This window comes from Rattus norvegicus, chromosome 20 (genome assembly GCF_021556685.1).
Source record: "Rattus norvegicus strain SHRSP/BbbUtx chromosome 20, alternate assembly SHRSP_T2T, whole genome shotgun sequence".
In the NCBI taxonomy this organism is placed as follows: domain Eukaryota; kingdom Metazoa; phylum Chordata; class Mammalia; order Rodentia; family Muridae; genus Rattus; species Rattus norvegicus.
In genome coordinates, this window is record NC_141553.1 from 44,474,015 (window position 1) to 44,497,685 (window position 23,671).

At 40.5% G+C, this 23,671-nt stretch overlaps 1 protein-coding gene and 1 long non-coding RNA gene across 12 annotated transcripts in view; one reads left to right on the forward strand and one right to left on the reverse strand.

Moving 5' to 3' along the window:
- LOC147998712 (uncharacterized) overlaps positions 1-23,671 on the forward strand; it is a 184,257-nt gene that overhangs the window by 11,261 nt on the left and 149,325 nt on the right. The window lies entirely within an intron of this gene.
- On the reverse strand, positions 1,443-15,330 carry LOC147998713 (uncharacterized). 2 transcript variants are annotated; one of them, XR_015646034.1, is made up of 4 exons: positions 15,056-15,294; positions 14,667-14,796; positions 3,161-3,257; positions 1,443-1,681 (listed from the first exon to the last, which is right to left on the reverse strand). It is a non-coding gene; the product is annotated as an uncharacterized LOC147998713 (long non-coding RNA). The 2 variants fall into 2 exon arrangements; XR_015646033.1 differs by lacking the exon at positions 1,443-1,681 and having other exon boundaries at positions 3,071-3,257; positions 15,056-15,330.

The window sequence follows — 23,671 nt, forward strand, 5'->3', positions numbered from 1 at the left end:
GCCAAGTTCGAGGCCAGCCTGTGAGTTCCAGTATAGTCAGTGCTACAAAGAGAAAAAAAAACCCTGTGTTTAAATAAATAAGTAAGTAATAAAAAGAAAGAAAAGAAGAAAGGAAGAAAGAAGGAAAGAAAGAAAGAAAGAAAGAAAAAAAGAAAGAAAGGAAGAAGAAAAAATAAATAAATTGCGGCATATTGTGGATTTGTTGTTATTCTAATGATTCTGACATCTTGGAAAGGCATTGTTTGGTCCTCCAAGTTTGCGGCACAGCATGCTCATCGTTAACTTTTCCTATGTCTATTTTCTGTCCATTTTCTCCCGGGCAAAATTTAGCCGAAGAGACTGGAAGATACTTGTGAAAGGGAGTCTCGGTTGTCTTGCTCTTCTACTCAGCCTGGAAAGTTTGAGCACTGGTAGGTACAAGATAGGACTCTTGGCCAATGGATCAGGACTCCCATTTTCTGCTTACTCTCTGAATTCTTCCTCTAATGATAAGCGAACGACTGGCCTATTGACATAGATATTAATGATGTGGTAAGAGGAGAAAAGGGGAGCTTCAAATTCCCTTCCATTTTCTGACCTGTGGAATCACAAGCCACCAGATCGGAATATGCAGGAAGGGTCAGTGTGAGGACACAGGTAGATCAGAGTGTCATTGTGCTATTGGAGGGGGTATGTTGCTAGATGAAATAAAGAGTACTGTTAAGTTCACCTTCCAGAGTCCTATGTTTGCCTTATAGCACCAAGCTGCCTTAGAGCACCACTCATGCTGATCCAGCATGAACCAAAGAGTTCTTGGTAGTTTGGCATTCTTTTGAGGGCTTTAAAATGAGATCCCTTTGGAAAATAACCTTAACATATTTAAATGTTTTTTTCTACTCTGTTCTGCAAACACACACACACACACACACACACACACACACACACACTCACACCATCTCATATCTCGAAGATTTTGGAATATAACTGAAAATTCATGATATATTCAGAAAGAAAAGTTATGTGTGAGATATATACATATACATAGAATATGTATATTAATAATATATATTTTATGTATATACATCCATACATAAAATCATTACATTCTAGTCAGAGAAGGAAGTATTGTAAGGAAAAGATTTAGTAGATGCAAATGGCAAAGATGTTGATGATGTCAGAAGTAGAGAAGGCTGTGAGTATGTGACTGGAGGACTTTTCACCCACATTTTATCAAGCTATGGAAAACCACAAGGGTTGTATTGAGGCTGAGACAAAATACAGACTTTTGCAGTAAGCTAGAACTAAATTATTTTCAAGTGCTGTGAGACCCAAAGTCTCACCATACTCAGCTACAAAGAATGTCAGTAATGTAGCCTGTGGCATTTGGAACACTGGACTGAGGGTAAGCTGTCACTGCATGGGAAATAGAAGATGGATAAGGAAACCCTCTTCAGGATGCTATGTCCATTTGCCTCAGATCTATTGCTCAGAGTCTACTGTTCTGGTCATGGGTTTAGTTTCTTGGAGTCTCCTTTTCAGAATGCTGTTTTGTTTTCTATTCAGCAGTGGATGGATGAGCTCATACTTAAAGTTCTTCATCTTCATTCAGCCTCTTTAGTGAAACTTGGCAATTCAAAACTAGTGGTCTAAGGTAGATTTGAAGTTTTCTGGAGATTTTCATTGTCTGTACTCTGAGTGTCTCCTGAAATGACCAAAAAGTTTGAGTTACTTCTGACCACTGGTTTTACAGAATGTGCTTTGGGCCTTGGAGTGGCACACCTGTCCCTTTGAAGAGCTCTTTCTGATCATTCAGAAGCCTGCTGGTTTTGTAAAGCACCTCCTCCGCACATTCACAAAAACACACTACTCTAAACTCTAGAGCTTCTCAAAGAGAAATCTTGTAAGTTGAGAAAACACAAAATAAATGCAAAACAAGACAGAGTTTTAGGATAAAACAAGACAGAGTAGTTAGTATAAGGCTCCCAGGGAGGAAGATACAATCTGCTCTCTGAGATTTAGATAGGTTTCAGATGTTTCTGTTTCCTTCACCTGTGAAGCTTCAGGAAAGACAATGCCATCCCTGGTTAGTGGATGTGTTTCTAGACCTGTCCTGATATAAGACATCTTCTGAGAGAAGAGCTGTGAGCTCTAGATTCCTGATTAGAAAGATTTTTTAGGCTACTGAATATTTTGCTATCTTTTCTTAAAGTGGGAGTGTTACTGAAGATAATTCTTAAGATGTTATTAATTATGAATCCTTTCAGTCTTCAAGTGAAAACTTTTATTTTAGTCACTCAAGTTCTGATATCATTGGAATTTATATATGGAATTGGTCAGCTATGCAACTTCTCTTCGTGTGGGGAGAAAACTCATAGAATGTAAGTGTTTACAGTTGAATCAAGACCATTTATGTTTTAAAACATTTTTATCTACCCTTGCCATATCATCCTGGCTTTGACTATTTCTTCTATGACTCTCTGTTGTAATGTGAATGTGTACACGAGTGCTCAGTGTTTATGCCAATGTCTGGCACATTGGCTAAATTTGTTTTTGTTTTCAAATTGAGGGGAAAAGTCCTGGAGGCCATGTAGCTGGGCAGACATGGTAGTCAGCATTTTATGTCAAATATCAAGATGCAGTCTACGAACCTGATACATATTAGAGAACTTTGCTAGCCTGTGATATTATTTATTTGCATACAACATAATTTTATTATATGTGATCATATTCATTTACATAAAATACGATGGTATTTATATTTATTATTAGTTCCTAGAAATATTCAGAGCAAAATTTGAGTTGTATAGCAAGATCAGTGTTTCATCTTTATGCTTCTTTTAGGTGTTTTTTACTGTACAAGATGAGCTTTGCAAATAGACGTAAGTTTTGTACAACATAACTATTCACTTTCAAGAGAAGTTCAAGGAAAACACTGATAAACTACAACGAGACTTTCCACTTTAATATGAACTGTATCTTCCAGTGTATACATGTAAGTGTGAATGACTACATGTGTGCGCACACACCCACCTACAGTTGGGTAGATACAGTTTTCTTTGTTACATAATAATGAGACCTAGGCATATTTCAATTTAGAATGCAAAAAGAAATTGTTCATTTGAAATTTTGCTTAATAATCTTACATTGGGATGCATTATCCATGAATTCAGGACCAACTTACTTTCCTGTGGACTCACATCAGTGCCCACCAGGAAGCAGATAGAAGGAACGTTTGAGAGCATCATCATCTTCTTGTACATCTTTTGGTCCATGGATCTCTACAAAGCAATGGATACATTCAGTTACAGGGTAGAGGAATATGTATGTTCTAGAATGCAAGAACTTGTGTACTCAAATGTTTAAAGGCTTTAGAATAATAATCTTTAATTACGGATGATAGTAACTAGTCTTGTACTAAGTACCTTTTCTCATTGCAACAATTTCTGTAATCTTTCCTTTGATGTTAGACAACATGAGCAGTCTACAGGCATGCAAAATCCTTAGCTTTGATGTGAGGAAACTAGAGTTTTGTAAACACAACAATCTGTGTAGAGCTAGATTTCCGGTCTGTTTCCTTCTAAGACCTGTGTTCTTTTTCACTTACAATCACCGTAAACATGGCGGTGTCTCTTTTCTCTTCTTTTCTCTTCTCTTCTTTTCTTTCTTCTTTCTTTCTTTCTTTCTTTCTTTCTTTCTTTCTTTCTTTCTTTCTTTCTTTCTCTCTCTCTCTCTCTCTCTCTCTCTCTCTCTCTCTCTCTTTCTTCATTAATGCTGAGAATGACGTCACCTCTCTAACACCCCCTAAAGGTCCTTCTGTGTTCAGGTGAAGCACCGGGTGAAGTCTATTTAGATATGCTGATAAAACTAAGGTTCAATTCTGCAAGTGCTGCCTACCTGAGGCCTAGATTCCCATTTCTAGCGAAGTGTGGTTAAGATCTCATCAAAGTCAAGCTTCACGTAGTACAACAAGGGCATTGGCACTTGGTTCTCAATCTGGGTCCACGGAGCTTAGAGAACTTCAGGCTTGTCATTATGTTTGTGACTTATGGATCCAAGGACTCTAGGTTAGACTGAATGGAAACCAGCTTCCCTTGGATTTCTAGAAGTAGACCCTAGATGATTTTTATATTGGTTTATTTGGCTCAGGAACTCATTTTTAATGTGGTAGCACTTTCTTTAATCTCCTTATTGTCCAAACACATGGACTGGGGTCTGGGAGCAAAATTGAAGATGCCAGAGGATTCATATAAAAACATGACAGCTATGGGTACAGTGACTTGCAATGACATTGCGACATAAGGCAGTGTGACTTCATTCTGTGGGACCATCATGTGCTCTTATATACCATACCTGACAGTGCTTCATGTATGGAGACTTGTTTAAGGAATACAATAGGCACTATCAAAAATGAAGGTTGTATGTCATGTTGATGATGGTATAAGGTCATGAAGAAGGCAAACCTCCCTTTTTACTTCATGCCCTTACATTCATCCCTGGAACCCACAGACTATCAATGGCATATCTAACACAGCACTTCAGACCATAGAAGAGTCCAGAAAAGTCAGTGCTGGGTCTTCTTTGGTATGTGGGCTATGGGATGGTTAGGTGTGGAATATGACTTCAGCTCTAGCCTGACTTCTTAGTATAGTGAATGAGGGGCTCTTCCTGATAAGTTTGATGGAAACTTTTCACCAAGCTACTCTCTAGGTATCTGATCAACCCAGTTTTAGGCTATGAAGGACATTCTCATTTATTACTTCTTAGAGATGTCTCCAGTAGAGACCTAAGGAATTACAGAGGTATTTCCTTCATTTGAACTAGTCCCGCACATACTTTATGAGTACTCACTAAGGATTAAGAAAAGCCTTATACGAGTTACTTTTGCAGAGCTCTCATGGATGCACAGTCTTCTGTAAGGGACAAATGATAGTCCTAGGCTCACCCAAACCTCCGATTGTATTTGCAAATGTGTTACTTTGAGTGAGAAATCAAACGTCTCTGGACTCTACTCTTCTCAACTGTGAAGTAGAAATTATACGGTATGAAAGAAAAATTGGTACATAGAACCAACAAAGGATTCCTGGGGTACTTCCAAGCACAAGAATACATTTTTTCCATAAGATTGGGACCTATGATGTTTCATCGGGCAGGGGAAGAGATAGAAATAAATATGAAAGAAAGGTTTACGTTATTGAAAGGAAGACTCCAGTGAACCACGTAGGATGAATTAGTCCCGGTGCTCTGGGATGTAGAAGATAGAATGAGGCAATGAGTGGAGAGGATCCTTAAAAATAAAAAGGCACCAAATAGATATTGACAACTCTAATATTTACAATTTATTTCTTTTTATAAGTGATCTATTTTTAAGCTTGTTGTTACCTTGGGAACAAAAAGCCCAAAGCCTTTTTTTAAAAACAACTTCTGAGTGAGGCAATTTTTTTCTCTTTCCCGTTTCCCCAGGCTCTGGTGATCACTCTTAAACATTCATACTTCATCTACTTACAAGGAGGTGCCCCTCTCCCTGTGTTTCATCTTTTTATTTCTTGAACCCCAATGTCTCTATTGTAGCCTTTCTCTTTGTTATGTTATGAGATATATTTATCTATTTTCAATGTGTGCTCTCATTTTTTCATGCCATTAGCCCAATCCAATGAAACCAACAATTCATATGCCTTCCTGTTCAGGATTATACACTTGTCCTTTGTGTCTTGGAGTCCTGCTTTCTCTAACCCTATAGTCTTTCTGTTAATAAACCCTCTGGAATCTAGAGATATTATCCTGGAATGGCAATTAGGCTAATAATTACATCCTGATGACTTAGAAAAGCACAGCAGGTGTCAGCAGGCTCACTGGGATGGACCTATCATGAAGCTTGAGGAGAAAAAGGAGCACTGAAGAAAGGTCTCTCATAATTTCTCCCTCCAGAACAGAGAAATAAGTGCCCAATTCTGGCACATCAGTCAGCATTCTGTCCAGTTTCTTACTGGATTAATAAACAACTCAGGTGATAGTAAGAACACCAGGAGCTGTAAATTATTTCTATACTGCAAAGGAATGAACCGCCCTTTTTTTGCCCACTGGTTGACACTGGTGATATAGTAAAATGGGTTGGTTGGCTTTTGTTAACCTGATACAAATGTAGACACCTCAAATGATATTAGGACATCTCAAATGGTAAATTTTCCCCATCAGACTGGCCTTTGGGCACATGTGCAGAAGCATTTTCTTGATTCTGATTGATGGGAGAGGGCTGTGGCCATTGTGAGCAGTGCCACTCTGGAGCAAAGGGTCATGGGAGCTGAGCATGAGCCTCAGAGCAAAGGCATAAGCAGTGTTCCTTTATGATTCCTACTTTGGTTCTTGCCCCGAATTCCTTCCATGAGGCACTGCGACATGGATCTATAAGCCAAATAAACCCCTTTGTTCCCCAAGTTGCTTTTGTTCATGGGTTTCATCAGAGCAATTAAAAGAAACCCAACAAAAAGCAAAACAACTACAACAAAAGACCCAACCAAACAAATAAAATGGGGACATAAGATCACATGTTCTAGGACATGCCATGTTCTGTTACACAGTGTTACCCAGCCCCAGCTTATATGTCTGCCTTTTGCAGTCCCTTGGAGAGTTTCCACCTCTTATTTTGTGTCTTTAAGAAACTCAAAGCTTGAATTACCCTAGATGCCTAGAACACATGAAACTCAAGACGGATGATCAAAATGTGAATGCTTCACTCCTTCTTTATCTACACAATGGAATATTACTCAGCTATCAAAAACAATGACTTTATGAAATTCGTAGGCAAATGGTTGGAACTGGAAAATATCATCCTGAGTGAGCTAACCCAATCACAGAGAAACACACATGGTATGCACTCATTGATAAGTGGCTATTAGCCCAAATGCTTGAATTACCCTAGATGCCTAGAATACATGAAACTCAAGACGGATGATAAAATGTGAATGCTTCACTCCTTCTTTAAAAGGGGAACAAGAATACCCTTGGCAGGGAATAGAGAGGCCAAGATTAAAACAGAAGGAACACCCATTCAGAGCCTGCCCCACATGTGGCCCATGCATATACAGCCACCCTATTAGACAAGATGGATGAAGCAAAGAAGTGCAGGCAGACAGGAGCCGGATGTAGATCTCTCCTGAGAGACACAGCCAGAATACAGCAAATACAGAGGCGAATGCCAGCAGCAAACCACTGAACTGAGAACAGGACCCCCATTGAAGGAATCAGAGAAAGAACTGGAAGAGCTTGAAGGGGCTCGAGACCCCATATGAACAACAATGCCAAGCAACCAGAGCTTCCAGGGACTAAGCCACTACCTAAAGACTATACATGGACTGACCCTGGACTCTGACCTCATAGGTAGCAATGAATATCCTAGTAAGAGCACCAGTGGAAGGGGAAGCCCTTGGTCCTGCTAAGACTGAACCCCCAGTGATTGTTGGGGGGAGGGCGGCAATGGGGGGAGGATGGGGAGGGGAACACCCATAAGGAAGGGGAGGGGGAGGGATTAGGGGGATGTTGGCCCGTAAACCGGGAAAGGGAATAACACTCGAAATGTAAATAAATACTCAAGTTAAAATAAATAAATAAATAAATGAATGAAAGAAAGAAAGAAAGAAAGAAAGAAAGAAAGAAAAAAAGAAACTCAAAGTTAGGCATTGCTGCACAGAATCAGCCTTCTGGAGACAGAGGCAGGAGGATTGCTAGTTTGAGGCTAGGTCCAATTATTTAATGAATTTGGTACCAGTCTGAGTAATTTGTGGGAGATTTTTCTAAAATTGCCAAAAACAACAGCAAGACAAATAAACAAACAAATAAACAAGCATCAAATCAACTGTGTGTTTCAGCCCAACTTCATACTGCAAGAAGAATTTCTTTATTTTTGTTAGCTTATATTTGCACTATTATTATTATTATTATTATTATTATTATTATTATTATTATTATATAAATTGGCAAAGTCAAATGGTTGCCCTAACTTTTACGAACTCTTGTCCTAAGCAATATCAAATTCGTTGAATGAAAACTGAAGTGTCTGGGAAACACTCTTGCATAGAACAATTTCACACCAGTAGAATCTTCAAGATCCGGTTGAGCCAATCAGTTCTGTGAATTTGTCAGTGAGACAGCATCACTCAGACACAGTCTGTTTCCCCTGTCCTGTTGTTTGTGGTGTCAGTGGAACCGCTTTGGAAGACTTGGGCTAGTTTTGTGGAGGTCCGCTGCTTAAGGATGACTCATCTGCACAGATTATAGGATCAGACAAAAGTAGCAGAAAAAAAAAAACCATTTTTTCCCATTGTAGTCACTGGCTAAGTAACAGCAGCAGTGTTTGGGTAGAAGTGAGTTAGTTTTAGACTAAATGGTTTCCAGAAGTTTATCTAGAATAAATGCCTCTAATACGGGAGCTGTATGCTCACAAGAACACTTAGCAAAGCAAGCTTTTAAACTGAAACTTAGTACAGCTGGCTGGAAAGTTTACTGTCTGTCTCCTTGGTGATTTAGGGACCACTGAGGTCTGACAAGGATGCTCACAGACAGTGATATCAGAAGAGAGGAATTAGTGCGATGTTAAGTGGCAAGATTTAGAAAATCTCTCTCTCCGCTGAAGTCGGTCCTCATCTTAGGAGCCGTTAACATTTCCAGTGCTCTTTGCTGGTAACTACAGACTCAAGGCTGCGGTCTACAGTTAGCAAGTTCCTCGTGACTTTTAACCAGAAAGTCCCCCCCTCTCTTTTTTTCCTACATGTGCTGTCTTCCAGGCTTGGCTCAAGACTCATCTGTAGACAGACAAATCTCTAACCAGAGCTGCAGCTCCCAAAGGAAGAGGACCTGACAGTGGACATTTATTTAGAAATTCAACTATTTAAAAAATTACATTAGACTACAGAGACATCTCAGCAGTCAAGAGCAATGACTTCTCTTTGGGAAGATGCAGCTTTGATTTTTAGCACCCTCATGGCAGCTAACATTTGTCTGTCACTCCAGGTGCCCAATGTCTTCACGTATCCTAGGGTGGATACAACATGCATGTGGTACACAGACAGACAGGTAGGCAAAGCATCCAAACAAATAAAATAAAATAAGTAAGTCTCCAAATATATATAAAAATTAATGTGAAAGCAAAGATAATAAAGAGACGTTGACAAAGTCATCCGAAGAGAACCTTTAAATTCCAAAGAATGAAATTCTACTGGCATCTTCTTCTTGCAGCTCAGAGAGGAATTAACACGGCTGTTTGGAAAAACTGGTAATGTGAACCAGAGACCTCAATAGAAGCCGAGGTTTTCTCTTCATTAGAAACTTCGGAGAAAGAGTTTTAAAGGCCTGGAATGGCTCACTAGAAAGTCACTGGACAAAGCCAGGAAAATCACATGTGCGTTCAACTTCTCATTATAGTTTATTGTTTCTCTTCATTGGTCATAAAAGCTAATAAGCGAACACAATGAATTATATCAAAGTACTATCTAGGTGTATAACTAATTCTCATATTTCAATACCTTTTAGATTTCCTTAATACTGCTCTTTTATTACATAAAATGTTCACGACAATGCAAAGTTTGGGCTTAAAATATAACTATCTCCATCAAGCATATCTGACTGAACATCACTGTTAAAACCTTTCAGTTTTCTCGCTACTGTTCCTAGAGATTAGCGCTACGAAAAATTTCAAGGTTCATTTTTTTTGTTTTGAATCACAAAGAAAAATATTTTGGCTGTGATACAAACTTAACTCTTTTAGATGTATTTCTTTCATTTTATGCATATGAATGCTCTGCGTTCATGTACCTGGGTGCACCGTGTGTGTGTCTGGTGTCCATGTAGGTAAGAAGAGGGTATCTGATCCCCTAGCAATGGGGTTACAGATGGTAATGGAGCACAATCTAGGTTCTGGGAACTGAGTCCAGGACTTGCAAAAGCAGGAATTGTTCTTATCCACTGAGGCATCTCTCCAGCCCTTATGATATAATCTTAAAAATAAAACACCACATACAGGGAGAGCAGAGGAAAGTAGAGATGCTCAAAAGCTCTGTATTTAAAAGATTATTGTAAATGCTCTGACAAAAGACTGAAATTCTATTCGATATCTTTAAAGCAAATGAATATGAAACTTTAATACATTTGCTTATCATTGGCCATTGCTTTTTCCTAGAACTTGAAAGACTGTTGATATTTAGAATTGTGAATTTCTACACATCACTTTACTACGTGGGTATATTTTATGTGGTAGCAACTGTGGGCAGAAAACAAGAAATATTGAAATCAGTAAAGGTAGGGAACTCGAATTTGAACATAGCATAAAACCAAGAGAACAGATTTTTTTTTTATGGTTTTATATCACCTCCACCAATCACAGTGCTTTTAAAATGACAATAAGGCTTAAATATTACAAAGGGGTCTCACAATCCCTGTTGTTCTGGGGAAGAGTCATAGGAAAGGTGACAAGAAGCAGCCAACAGTCCCTTTCCTGTTAGCCATGGCTGCTTTGATGGGTTTGTTACTTATTTTTATTGTTTCCCCCCACTCAGGAAAAAGCATTTCAATGAAGCTTAGTTAAAAGTTGAGGGATGGACTGGCTCTTGGGATCCGACGGGAGATGAAGCGTCTTTTGGTCATGTTTTATGCTTTCAGTTAAGTTTGCTTATTTGTATTTTACAGATGTGGTGATCAGGAGGCAGGGGAAGTGAGACAGAAACGTCTCTGTAGCAGTGCAATCTCTGTCAGAACACCAGGAAGCCTGCTCTGGCTCTGGCAGCCTGGCCACCAGGTCTCCTTTCCCCGTAGAAGAACCACAGGTCTTAGGCTAATTCATAAAATGTGTGAATATTTAGTTAGCGTTTGGATTTATTTTCTTTCTCCTTTTTCTTTAAAGCGCTAACTGTTGTGATAGAATCGCGGCTTGCGTCCGGAAGGACCACACGGACGGGCCACACCAGGCCAATATGGTCCCATGAGGAAGAGGTTTATTGAGTACAATGACCGGGACGAGAGGAGGGGAGAGAGAGAGAGAAAAAAAGGGAAAGAGAAAGAGAGAGGAGGAAGATAGAGAGAGGGGGAGGGTCTGCCTTTTATTTAAACTGTGACTTAACTGTCCCCAGGTGAAGGTGGGAACTGAACCAGATGTATGCTGGGAACGCGCAGGTCCCTGTTGCCTGCTGGTGACATCACTGCTGGAGGCGAAAGCAGTTCCTGATACCAACAACCACTTAAAATCTAAAGTTAAGGTCATAACATGTTCGGCTGCTTAGATCAAAGCTCTTTCAGGTCAAAAGGATTTGGGGCTACATTCCTACTTCAACCATTTTAAAAGGAATTTCATGAAATATATATATATTATATGTATGTATACACATATAATATGTATCTGTATACATATATACACATATGTATCTGTATTATATGTGTATATTTATATGTAGTGATATATATGCAACTTAATGTATTTTCATACATGCCTGCCACTTCTTGTATATATAAAATTTGATTATTGCTAAGTGAATTATTTCTATGAAGGATAAAAATAAAAGCTCCATCTTATTTAAGAAGTAAATACTTAAAAGAATTTTCGAATTTCACCTAGGCTCTTTTGAAACACTTTCACAGTATGATAAGCTCAATGTCCTGCTTTAACAACACATACTTGAGTGGTCACATTTTAGATTTATGGAGGAGCAGTGGATGTAAAAGAAACATAAAAGACTCCACCAAATACTTGACATCTGACCTCTCAACATTTCTTGGACTTTAATAACTTGGCAGCTCTGTATAAAGTGTGTGCCTATGTGTATAAACACACACACACACACACACACACACAGAGAGAGAGAGAGAGAGAGAGAGAGAGAGAGAGAGAGAGAGAGAGAGAGAGAGAGAAATGGAGGACCTGGCCTGTCTCATGTCTCCTGAGGTCAGAGCTACTACAGAAGGAGACCAATTCTGAGGCCTAGCACTGGTAACTTGCTTTTCTGTTCCATAGGATACTAAAATGAGCCAAGAATGGTGTACCTTAAACATACTAAGATTGAACGTCCGTGTCACAGGTTAGTGGTGAGCTGGGAAACAGATCCAGCCTTGAAGCTGCTCCCTTGATTGCACTCAGAAGCCTTGCAGAGCTGTGTGGCCTGGAAACGCCCCTCCTCTGCCTTGTTTTGTCTTCCCCACTTGAGAGAGGGTAAAGAAAGTCTGGAAATCTGACCCAGCTCAGGCCAATAAAGGGCTTTTGTCTGTGAACCTGACCACAAACGATTCATTAACATCCCACTGAAAGATTTTTGTCAGGATCCCACCCCCATCTTTAGAGAAATAAACAATTGGAAACAAAACTGAAGTCCGAGTGGAATCAATTCCCTCTTCAAAATCATGCTGTCTACTGCATGTAAAGGTATTTATTTCTCCATGACAAAACAGTTGTTAGAGATTTACTTCCATAGGCATGTCCCTAATTAGGTTCACAATCTGTTTTGTCAAAAGTAAAACAGGGAAAAAAAATCTTTCCAAAACATCTCTAGTTAATCTTTAATTAATAGTTAAATTAGATTAAGAGAAACAAAAAACATGCACACTTCATGTATGTCTACTAGGTGAGTAATTTACCTTATCTTAATGTTAGAGTTATATTTTCATATATTCCAAAAAAAGTTCAGAGGAATTTAGTTATTTTGCTTTCAATTTTAATCCTTTATTCCTTAATGCTAACTAAAGGTAGACACCAGTTTTCAAAAGAAGTGTACGTTGAATTTCATCTCTGTCCTATCCTTTCCTAAGAAGCTTTGGTAATGCTTGACCTTTTAATAACTGACTTCAATTTAAATTAGAAAAAAATAGCAGTGGCATTAAATTATGTTCACCATTTATTAATATAACGTTTTAGACTCAAGGAAAATGCCAGATTCAAAATTTCTGACAATGATAATTCATCCTGAGCAACCTTTGTCTCCGCCCTTTGTAAAAAACACACAAGTACGGGAGCCATCTTCTGCTCTGGCATTCTTTAGTGTCAGGAGAAGCAACCACTTCTCTGCTGGGAAGACTTTCGCCAGATTCACTTTATACTTTTATGAGAGAAAAAAAGGGTCCTCTGCATCTTCAACTTAGGAGTGTAATAACACACTCCCCCTTTTAAGCGCAGGAGACTCTAGAAATCATCTCTTTCACAAGGAAAGACAGCTCTTTGGCGTCAGGTGTGCAATGTCAGTTCCAGATTTTGACGTGATTAGAAATTTACCCTTGGACAACCAGGATTCATCTTTAGTCGCCTCTATTCCTCTGAGATCCTGTGCTTTGGTGGCGCTTGGAAGAAATCAGACGCAAGCCCTGAGATCCGACGGCAGCCTGGCCAAGCGATGGAGACGAGAGCTTGACTGGCAGAATGATGCCCTGCTCTAAAGGCAAGCATTTCCTGGAAACCCGCCCACAGATAGTGTGACTATTTTTAGCAGCTTACCTCCAGGTTAAAGTAGCTATTAGATATCCAGATACAGCCCTCCCCTCCCCGGGGCCCTTTCAGATGCTGTAAAATAGAACATAAAAGGGTGTAATTGGATGATTACAGCTAAGAACCGTAATCAGGAGCCATAGGGTCCCTCTCTCTCCTGAGTGCTCTGGGACACAGCCCAGGAAGGCTCTTTACCTTCCAGCTCCTGCAGCTGCTGGCCTTAAGGCAAGGGTGACAGACTCCTCACAAAAGCCTGGATTGGGATTGTCTTCTTTCCACACATACCAGGTAACAAGGAAGCGCGAGGTGCTTACCCAGCTGTGTACCATCCTCTGTGCCAGGACCTGTTTATTCATGCCACAGACATGTGATGGTGGCCTTATCGTGTGGCAAGAGTGTAGTGGCTGGAGACCAGAACATCAGATTAACCTAAGGAAGAAGCCAGTTGGCAGAGAAAGACCTAATGCCACTAAGACTGCATGCCGGGAAAAGTTCAAGTAACAGAAACTTGGTGAGAAAAGCAGGGAGGCGTATGGAAACACCCTACACAGGACCATACTCCCTATGGCCCTGAGCATTAGATGCATTTTTCCTCTGCTTCTCTTCTCTGGAATGCTTCTCCATCTTTAATAAGCTGTCCCCTAACCAGATGTCCCTGCTGTGATTTCTCATCCTGGGACACAACAGTGTGGAATGAGGTGCCCTCTGAACTCAGAACCCTGACCCCATACTGTGGTGGTTTAATTAGGAAATGCGCCCCACCCCCACAGGCTCAGGTATATGAATACTTGGTCGCCAGTTGGTAGAGCCCTTTGGGAGGTGGTGCAGCCTTACTGGAGGAAATGGTTCACTGGGGTGGTCTTTGGAGTTTATAGCCTCGCCCTACTTCTCTCTGCTTCCGGTTCCTGGTTGTACCGGGGATCTCTCAGTCTCCTGCTGCCAACCAGCACGACTCCCAGACCATCGTGAACTCTGCTGGAGTTGTAAACTCAGATTAGCCCTTCCTACAAGTTGCCTTAGTCCTGGTGTTTTAGCACAGCCACAAAGAAAGTCACTAATATGGGCACCGCGCGGGTTTTTCTTCCCCTTATCCTTATTCTATTTTTCATGTACTGAAAGAACGAAAGCCCCAGCAGGCTTCCTTTCTCAATCCTTCTCCAAGGGGCTCCTCAGCTTCCTTCGTACAGCCGTTTGCTGACTTCCGTAGCTGAACATGCCTGCTTTCTTGAATACTCACCCCAAAGGACTTGAGTGCCTCTCTTTCTTTCCAGTTCCTTCATCCCAACACGTGCTGAGGTTTACAGCTTGCCTGCTCTTTTCCTCTTTCCTCTCAAACTCTGATGAAAGTGTCTTTGAACTTCCTGTGTCTGTTTTGAAATTATTTTCTTAATGAGACCAAGAATCCTAAAGGGAACCCCGAATCCCCTAGTAACCATTATCCCATTATACCCTTGAACAAACTTCACTGCTATGGACTGGAAGTGCGTGTTCCTCTCAAATTCATATGTAACCTCCAGTGTGAGGGCAATTAGAAGTGGATGTCTCTGACAAATGATTAGGTGATGAGGGAGGGACCCCATAAATAGGTTTATTGGGTTTATAAAAAGATCCCAGGGGATAGCGTACCCTTTCCACCACGTTAGTTTAAAGGCGCCATTTTGAAGTGGAGAACAGGATTGCACCAGCATGCACATCTGGCAGTATGTTCTGTTTGGACTACTGAGATTCTAGAATTATAAGAAATAAAATTGCTGTTATTTACAAGCTATCTTGTTCACAGTTTTAGGTACGGCAGTCCAAAATGGCTTCTGTTGCAAGTCAAGCCAAGTCGCATGTCTAGTGAGCATCAATGCTGGGCTGGGCTAGAGCTGCCGCCCATGAATGCTGTCCTCAGACATTCTGCTCTTTGAACTTGTAAAGCAGTTTCCATAGCCGCCATAGTAGCCATGTAACATAGAAAACCCAGCTATGTCATAAAGAGAGAAGGCAATACTAGTGATGAGATCACTGGGATAATGAAGTTAACCTGCAGTGGCCACCCTGATGTCCAGTCACTAAAGGCATTAGACTGATGCCAGCCACTTGAATTATAGGTATTTTAGAGGATATAAACGTGGGTTAACACTAACTTCCTACTACGTGCTAGATACTGTGCGAGCTATACGTTGTCTCACTCAATCTTCTCAATAGCCTGTGATGTAAGTACATGCCCTCCCCCATTTCAATGATAAGGAAATTCAGATCAGCTCTCAAAGGACTTGCATTTAGACCCAGTTCTTCTACCCCTCAACCCTCAAACCCACGCCTTCATTAGGCTGCAGTCATAGGTACCAGGCAGGGAGAAGAGCCACAAAGTTATGTGGCAGAATTCCTGGCTTTACAAAGCTTTTAGATGACTGAAGTGATTCTTTAGTGTTAAAGATCGATTGTATTTGTCAGAAGTCGTCAAGTGTCCTTGGTAAACACTTTTCCAGAGCGTCTCTGTCCTACACTGAGGGAACACAAGCTCTTCTCCAAGAGCTTGAACAGTGTAGGTTATCTCATTCTTTCCAATGCCTCCAGCCCTTTAAGCCAACATCTGGCACAGTAGCTCACCCTCATCCTCGGTAGACACAAATGACTCTGCTCTTTGTCATGGTATCTGAGGTGGCCAATGGAACTACAGAACATCAAAGCGGGAGGGGAGTAGCCAGAGGCAGGAGAGCAGTACAGACAGGAAAGCAGGATGGAGCTTTGAGCTGAAACGTAAGGGTAATAAAGGTTTTCAACTATGATGGAGAAAGATGAAGGATGGTCCAGGTGGGAGAAAATACAACAATGAAGGCAGACAGGGGTCTTGAGAGGGGAACACAAGCCCTCTTGGAAACATGCTAGAGGACAGTTAGACAATACAGGATCACGGTCTTCAGTGTCAGTTGGGATTTGATTCATCAAACAAGTGGAGCCTCTTGATCAGCTCTGCAGAGCAAGGGCACTGGTCTTGGTCCTATATGAAGGCTGTCCACACAGGTCAGCATGCTCCTGCTGAAACGTGAAAAGGAAGTAGGAGTGCACATTAGTTTTACAAATTAGTGAGGTTTTCTTAGAACATTTCCAAGTGACCAATACTAGTCTTTTATCATGGCCACTTTCCTTTCTGTCTTTTTTTTTTTTTAAGATTTATTCATTTATTATATATAAGTACACTGTAGCTGTCTTCAGACACACCAGAAGAGGGCATCAGATCTCTTTACAGATGGTTGTGAGCCACCATATGGTTGCTGGGAATTGAACTCAGGACCTCTGGAAGAGCAGTCGGGTGCTCTTAACCGCTGAGCCATCTCTCCAACCCCTGTCTCTCTTTTTATACCCATTTCTCTCCCTGTTTTACTGGTCCCCTTCTTTAATGGTCTCTTTTCTACTTTACATTAATTTTCTTCTTATTGGACTTTTATTTTATTTTATTTTTTCAGTCTCAAGGAATGGAACTAGGGCCTGGTATGGCGGGCAAGCAGTCTACTATGGAGCCATGCTTATTCTTAATGCTTGCTTCCTGTGTGATATTGCCCTTTCGTGTCGGCATTATTTTACTTAACCAGATGACCTCCATGTGCTTCTTCTATTTTTATGAAAATAACATAATTTCATTTTAAAAATCTGTAGACAACACTTCATTGTATATATACGCACCCTATGTCTCTTTATTGATTCATCTGTTTATGGGTACCTTGTCTGTCCCCATACCTTGGCTTTGTGAGCAGTGCCACAGTAAACATGGGGATGTAGTGAATGTCTTTCCATGCTGTCTTCATTTACTTTGTAAGACAGTCCAGGAATGGTATAGCTCGATCATGGGGTAGAGGTACCACTCTACTGATCTCTGCATCAGCTGTGCTAATTTAAATTCCTACTCTAAAAAAGTAAGAGTTTTTCTTTACTGCTATAACCCCATCAGCATTTGTTATAATCTGGTAACAGATATTCTTACAGGAATGAGCTGAAATCTCAAGGCAGTTTTGATTTGTATTTCCCGGATGGCTAAAAAGATTGACCAGAAAAAAAAATAATTTTTAATGGCTGTTTGCCTCATTAAACCTGGTTTCTTTTACCTTTCTTTATAACTTGACACATTTTCAAGCTGTAAAATTTTAGCTTCCAAGACTGTACAAACTTCAGCAAGGACATTTTCTATGGGTCCCAGGTGAGAGATGACTTTCTCATCAACACAGCAGGGGAAGGGTGCCGGGCAGCTAGCATCCTTCCACACTGACAGGGTTATTGGGATTGCAGTGAAAGATGTGTCTAAGCACCTGAATGAAACTGACAATGTGTTCCTAGGATGAGAGATTTTTTGGAAAGGGCAAATGCCGACATCACTTCCTGAAATTATTTTCTTATATTTTTGGTTGTGAGCCTAGCCTTTAACGGCTGAGCCATCTCTCCAGCCCCTGAAATTATTTTCTGAACCTAAATCTTATTGTGTGCTAGCCTATAATTTTGCATATCCGAGTCGGGCTAAAACTGAATTTTGAAAAGACAGGATCTCTCTCAGTAGCCTTAGCTGACTAGAACTTACTTGTAAACCAAAATGGCCTCCAACATGAAGCAACTCTCCTGCTTCTGCCTCTAAATTGCTGGAATGGCAGGCATGGACTGTCATATTTGGCCCCTATGTTGTCTAAGGAATGATTCACACATTTAGAAATCACCCTTAGGGTTAAAGTTTGAAGTAGGATCCTGGATCTGCCAGAAAATAAAATGAATCTGTAAGCAGGGAAGGATTCTAAAACAATGGGTGCATATTTTTGCTGGGCAGAATCTTTGGAAATCTGAAGCTTGACACTCCTTATGGAGGTCAGTCCACAGTACAGGGGTTCTGGGCTTCTAAAAAGACCTTTAAAGATGATGGCACAGGAAGGGCTCAGAAATTATACACACCCAACAGATAGTTAGTTTAAGGGAAAGAGGATGCTTGTTCTCTTGTCTGTCCTTTGATAAAATTAAGGTGAATAACATAGTGTCTTGATACACACATGAATATAATTACTAGACACCAAAATTCATGTATTTATCTCACAACATTACCTGGTGTGCACATGTGTTTATTGTGTCTGTGTGTTCATAAAGAACACTTTGAAATCCACCATAGCAAATGTCTAGTGCATGAGTCAGCATTATTTAATATAAGTTAAGGCTTTACACTTAATCGCACTGCAGAAACTGTTTTAACTGACTTATTGTGAGTTTCTTCGTTTTCTCTCTCTAGCAGCTATAGTACCACTCTCTGCTTCTATACTTTTACCATTTTTTGATTTTGACATATTAGGGAGGCCATGAACTTTAAAATTTTTCTCTTTTATCCTTTCAGATTCAATATAATTCTATCATCGCCTCCTTCCCTTTCCTATAAAAAACCTACAATGTACCCCGCCTGACTCTCTTTCCAATACTTGGCAGTGCAACTGTTGTTGCAAAGAACTTATATAGGCTAGCTAATGGCTTAGTATCAAAGCCCTCCAGTATCTCAATACATGGGGAAAGCAAAGGTCTAGTTATTGTCATGCTGTGTGCCACTTGGAGATTGGCAAAGAGGTCTGCTTTGTATTAGTATCATCCTCACCTCAAGTAGGGCTTCCTGTACAGATAATCCACTAGTGACCAGGGAGATAAAACAGAGGCAGTGGTGGACAAGCCACAAAGGACTCTTCAAGCTTTTCTTTATTATTGACTACCGTTCCATTTTATTTTTAATTTTTATAAATTACTTTCTTTGATTAATCTAAGTCAAACTATAAGGCGCAATTCTGTCTGCGAGGCGAAGATTGTAGATATGGCGAGCTGGCTAATCCTAACCATTGTAGAGTTCAGGAAATAACTGATTCTCTTAAAGTTAAGTATGTAATGAAGAACATTTACATAATCTCAAATTGACCATTAAATAAATCTCTATCAGGTTCTTCAAATAGGTCTCAGCATACAAATACCGTTTAATGAAACAGATAAATGAATAACATACATTCATCAAATGTTTGCATATAAAACATATATTTCATTTTCCTGCAAAATAAATAACACTTGTGTTATCTCAACCCTAAATATCAATAAACAAAAGGGTTACAATATAGCTTGTATCTATGTCTCTATTATCACATCCAAATTACCACAATCTTAGTAGCTTTCAAATACCCACAAATTTACTATCTTTGGGTGTATATCAGATAAAGATTTGGCATAGCGCAGTGTGCCTGGATTCTGTGCTTTGGGTCTTATGTGTCTTTACATTTGGAGTCTTCTTGCAAAGCTTTCTAACTTTGGGGAATCCATTTCCTTGTGCCTCTAGACTGGGGCCTTCTTTTCTAGCTGATCACTAACTATGAATCACTAACTAGTGGCTACTGTGGACCATGATAATTTTCTTGCCTGGTGGTCTTTAGAAGGCAACTCACATAAGGGTACATGTTTTCTCATAGGTCTATTGGAACCCATATCTCTGACTTATTTTTTCTCAACTAGATAGAAAACCAACAAACAATCAAACAACAAACAAAACCCCCCACAGCTCTGTTTTGAAGTGTGTAAGAGGTAAGGTCAGGCCTACCAGAGAATGTCTCTAGTACAAGGACCAATTGACTTGGGGCCATAACTCCATCTGAGAAATTCCTTCACAGCCTAACTAGAATAGGGTTTGAGAAGTGTGAATATCAGGAGTTAGAAACTGTGGGAACCTAGTAGAACTCCACCCGTCTCTGATTACCATAGTGTAGGGTGCTGGTGCCTCAAAGATGGCACTGGTTTCCGCCTTCCACCCTCCCAACGGTGAGCGCTCCTTGTAGTAAACAAGTCCCTATTTGGCTATGCCTGCCTGGTCTGCTAGCTTCTGCATAGTGACAGCCTATCTGCATGACCCACATGGCTTGCTAGGATTGGCCAGCCCTAGCTATTTAAGTGTGGTTCGGGCGCTCCCTGGGGTCAGAAGATTGTATCAAGGTTCCTGAGTAAAACTGCTTGAAGAAGATCTCCTCTGGTCGTGTCTTCCTTGCTGGTCGAGGTTGGGCGCGGCAGCATAGACTTATATCATTGGATTCTTATGATATCACAAAAGGCAAATTAACTATGGATGTGTATTGCATGAAATATACATTTCATGGGATGTGAGAGATTTCAGAAACAAATAACTGTAGGCCTGAGAAACTGTCTTTTCACAAACCATCATATACTATGGTAGGAGGAGGATGATCTGAAGGTAAGACATGGAGCTTGTGAGGTCTGTTTCTTCAGATTTATTCTGGTATATCTGAGATTGGAGGTTAAGAGATTCATTTTTTTGAGGTATAGAGAATATACCCTAGAATGATGGTCTTTCATCTGTTTGAAGGGGAAGCCATCTAGTTATATAACCTGGAGGTGTCAAAAAAGAAACAAAAACAAAAAAGGAAGGAAAAGAAGTTGTTTCTAGTGCCTGTTGTGTTTGTTTTATGTCCTTAAATTAGTGGGCGGGTGTAGTTTGCAATAGTGGAACATAAACATCATCATGTAATTTTCCTGTGGAAGGATTGCTGTGGTGAAGCCCGCTCTAGTCTCATGCAGTCTGCTGTGTCTGAACTAGAATTACTAGGGGGTGTATCCAACCAATGGCGGCTTTACTTTGTAATTCATTTAGCTCTGTTCTGTGATTCCACACTGGTCCTTATGAGTATCACTGAACTGGTCACTTATTTCTTATGAAGGTTACTACAGTGGAATCCTGCCAGGAACTGAGTGTGTCCTCAAACGAGGCAACTGGAGGGGCATTTTTTAAACTAACCAAGATGTGAGTGAACGTTGGGGTCTACAAAGGATGGTGTGTTGTTTCTCTAGGCTGAATGGGGGAAAAGGAAAAGGAGCCTGGGGCTGAGAACCTAGAACGGGATTTTTGAAGAGTCTCTGATAGGACTGTGGATTGGGGTAAAATGTTATTGTCAATGCCTAGAAAGTAGGAAGAGAAGGAGAGGAGTTTGAACTCTTCTCTTCATCACCTTTGCTGGTCAATTATTTGTCAACTTGGGTACAAGCTTGTGTCATCTGGAGAGAAGGAACTTCCACTGAGAGAAGAGTCTCTCTTGCACTAGCTTATAGGCAAGTTTATGGATCATTTTCTTGTTTAATGACTAGTATTGGGGAGTCTGGCTTACTGTGGAAGGTGTCATCCCTGGCCACTTGGTCCTGAACAGCATAGAAAAGTCAACATAGCTAGCCACGGAGCACGAGCTATCAGGCATCATTCCTCCATGGCCTCTGCTTCAGTTCCTGCCTTCAGGTTCCTGTTGTGAGTTACTGCCATGACTTTCCTTCAAGGGTGGTTTGTAAACTTAAGATGAAATAAATCATTTCCTCTCCAAGTTTGTGGTCTTGACATGTCAACGCAACAGACACCAAGCCCATATACTGCCCTTTTTATCTCTAGTCCCTGGGGACAAACACCTGCTGTGCTAGTCATGGGAAGTCATATTCCTGAAGCAAGAGTGGGGTGGAAGAAGGTAAAATGAATCAGAGATCAAATAAATCGCAGATATTCACTACAGTTCCCTAACCCATGTGTCTTGGCTGTGTCAGGCTCATAGGCTCTGTGACTTCTGAAGTCTGGGTCTTCCTCCTGTGATTTCACAGAGGGATTCAGCTAGCATTTAAACACAGTCTTCTCTAATTATGCACTGGTGCTAAGGTCTTTCCCACTATTTTATAGCTTATGGAGAGCAAGAGGTAACCTATCTACTTCTGTAGTCATTGTATCTCAGTGTTTAGTTCACAGCAAGTGATTATCAAATGCTTGTGCAATTTACATCTATGCACTCAATGGCAAACTATTATTAAAGCCCTGGAAATACACTGTGTAATGGGGAGATACACAAACACACAGTACCTCATTGATTTCAGACACGTGCTGTTCCCTAGAAGCTGATGGGGGCAGATTTATTTATTTACCCCCCTGCTCCCAAACTCCCGATACTAAGAAAAACCTGACTTTTCATTTCCATTTTTCCTTATAATTACAAGGCATCCAGTTTGAGTGGAACTGACTGCCCATCTCTAAACCTGCTCACAAAGGAGGGGTGAGCAAACACAGGACAAAGGACACGGCCCAAAGCTATGAGCAATCCCAGAGCAGTTGGCAACCTATGGAGTTCGGTGGCCTTGGGATGAGATGTGAGGCTTTTCCTCACATGGGGTCTAGACTGCCAAGCAGAGCCCTGAATGTGCTTAGTTTGTGGAAAAACTGTTATATTTTATTCCTTGACATTTTCAAAGCCCTAGGTAACGATGTATGTGGTCAGTGTGATTGATGATAATTGTTCGGGTTCCCGTAGAATCACATGCTGAAGAGTCACAGGCAGTGCCAGTCTGGGGGAAAAATGTAAATGTCATAATTTGGTTAATTGGTTTAGCATGCATTTCTTCCACATGTCTGAAAGCCAATGTAATTGAGGGCTGTGGTTTCTGGGGCCTGGCCAGCTGTACAATGTGACTAACAACTGAGGAAAACATCATGAGTTGTCACATGGTTGAAGGTCTTTTATCTTTTTTATTTACCTCTTCTGAAAACATGAAAGTTTCTTTTTTAAACTTTTTAACTTTTCAGTATTTAAGTATGTTACTGAAGTATGAAAGAAGAATTATACAAAAAGGACAACCACTGGATTACCCAATTTGAAAAACAACATAAAATGCATTTTTAAGTCACATGGATGGATCATTCCAACCCAGAGTTTCATATTTTGTAATTGAATTTGCAAAAAGAGAACAGCTGTTGCAATTCTTTAAACATGTTGGTGATGATAAGGGTCTTTCTCAAGCAAATGCGTATCAGGAAATTCCAATACTAGCTTGAAATAATAATCTTCCTTTGCCTTATGATATAGAACATAACTCTATATTCAGAAAGCTTAAGAGCAGTGTTGAGGTGACCCCTGTGTTTATATGTGGTTTCTAAATCCCATGATAGAAACCTCATGATCTCAAGATAAGGTTCCAAACTAGCCATCCCCATCCCGTCCTCCCACAACTTTCCCATAAGCACCCTTTGCTCTGAGAAGAAAGTAAAAAGACGCCCCAACTCATGACTCCTGGATCTTCCTGGTCTGAGATGAAATGAAGATGTTGTTCAAATGTTTCCTGGTGTCCCAAGCTTCTGTGCACTGCACACAACTCCCGTTTTTGAGGTGAGTGCATCTGCTAGCCAGAATATACTACTGGTTTCCACGTTCTTCTTTTGCTATTCTACACTAT